The sequence below is a fragment of the Octopus bimaculoides genome, chromosome 6 (assembly GCF_001194135.2).
Source record: "Octopus bimaculoides isolate UCB-OBI-ISO-001 chromosome 6, ASM119413v2, whole genome shotgun sequence".
Taxonomy (NCBI): Eukaryota; Metazoa; Mollusca; class Cephalopoda; order Octopoda; family Octopodidae; genus Octopus; species Octopus bimaculoides.
The window spans coordinates 1,928,465-1,930,233 of NC_068986.1; positions in this window are offsets into that span (position 1 = coordinate 1,928,465).

Here is a 1,769-nt window from a genome sequence, read left to right on the forward strand (position 1 = left end):
ATGATGTCTTTAACAATAAATACATGTACCTATGCAAAAATAAAAGAACACATAGAAAAGGCATGGGCACGATAAAGCGCTTAAAGCATAAACAATGGATGAAAACACATGACTATGATAAAAATGATCATGAGATAAAACCAAAACAACTCTCGTGCTAATTTGATTGCTCGAAGCGTTAAATAGATTGCTCGGAAACGAACTTGAATGCTCGAAAAGACGCTTCCTCACATTCCAACTAATTCGAATGCTCTCGACGGGCATTTTAATGTGAATGATGACAATGGTAAATTCTTTGACCGAAGTGCGAAATTGAATGATCGAAAAACGAATTTGAATGACTAACTTCATGGCGCTGATATTTTTTCGCGACTTTAAATGGCCCGATTATCAAATTGAATGACAAACGTACGAAAATAACTGTAAAAATTTATATTATTTATTTATATCTACAGGGTGACTGAAAAGTAACTCCTTATTTCAAAATACTTATAAATTATTTATTAATTGTAATTTTTACAATTAATAAATGGATATGAGAGGAATGCTTTTAGCATGAGGTTTTAATTAAAATTCGATATGGGCTTCAGGTGTCGCCACCAGCTTCTTGTGTCGCCCAGAAATTGCGTCAACTAATTTCACCCGGAAATCTTGTGGGATGGAAGACATAACTTCTCGTTCGCGCTCTTCAGGTTCTTTCAAAGTCTTTGGTTTGGTACAGTTGACTTGTTCCTTTAACAAACCCCAAAGAAAGAAGCCACAGGGTGTGAAGTCGGGACTCCTGCCTGGCCACTCATGCGGATCACGACAACCCATCCATCTCCTGGGAAAAGTGGGCATTCAGCCATTCACGAATGACAAGAGCAATACGATCACAGATCGAATTCTCATACTTCAAAAAAAAAAAAAATTGAGAAAAAAATAACAATTAATAAATAATATATAAGTATCTTAAAAGAGGGAGTTACTTTTCAGTCCCTCTGTCCTATCTGCCTCTTTTGCCGAATAAGTTACGGGGCTGTAAATAAACTAGCACCGATTGTCAAGCGCTGGTCGTTGGTTGCGATCTATTCAACTGGTCATTTCGCCTTCACCATTAAGACCACATACAACTTTCTATCTGTTGCTTTAGTCTCTCTCTTGCTAACAACTGTCCACCGGGTCATACAATGACCAGCTGATCATCCATTTGATGGGTCTTTCGAGGGTTATATAGCTCAATCCTTTGTATATAATTTCACTTACAGACCGGACATGTAAATGTTTGATGGTGGTGGAGGTGGTAGAGTAGGGGACGTACAGCTCTGTCTTTCTCTCTCTTAATCTCTCCCTTTTTTTTTGTCTTTCTCTCTCTCCTCCTCTCTCTCTCTTTCTCTGTGTGCGCATGTGCATGTGTGCACGTGTGGATTTTCTTGTTTCTTCATGTTGTGCGGTGTGCATTTCTCTTTCATATTTTCAATACTTTCTACACAAACACACATGCACGTTCATGTTCATAAAGACATATGTACCCAAGAGTGCATATACACACAGAGATTCACACACACACACACACACACATACACATATGCACACGCACACACATACACATATGCACACGCACACACACAGACATGCACACACGAATATATACATTCGCAAATACGTACACAACACATGTACATACAGAGAAAAACCATCATGTTGACACATAGTGGTGCGCATGCACTAACCTATAGGTGAACACACCCGTGCATTCCCGATCAATAAGGGACTCCCACCCGCACATG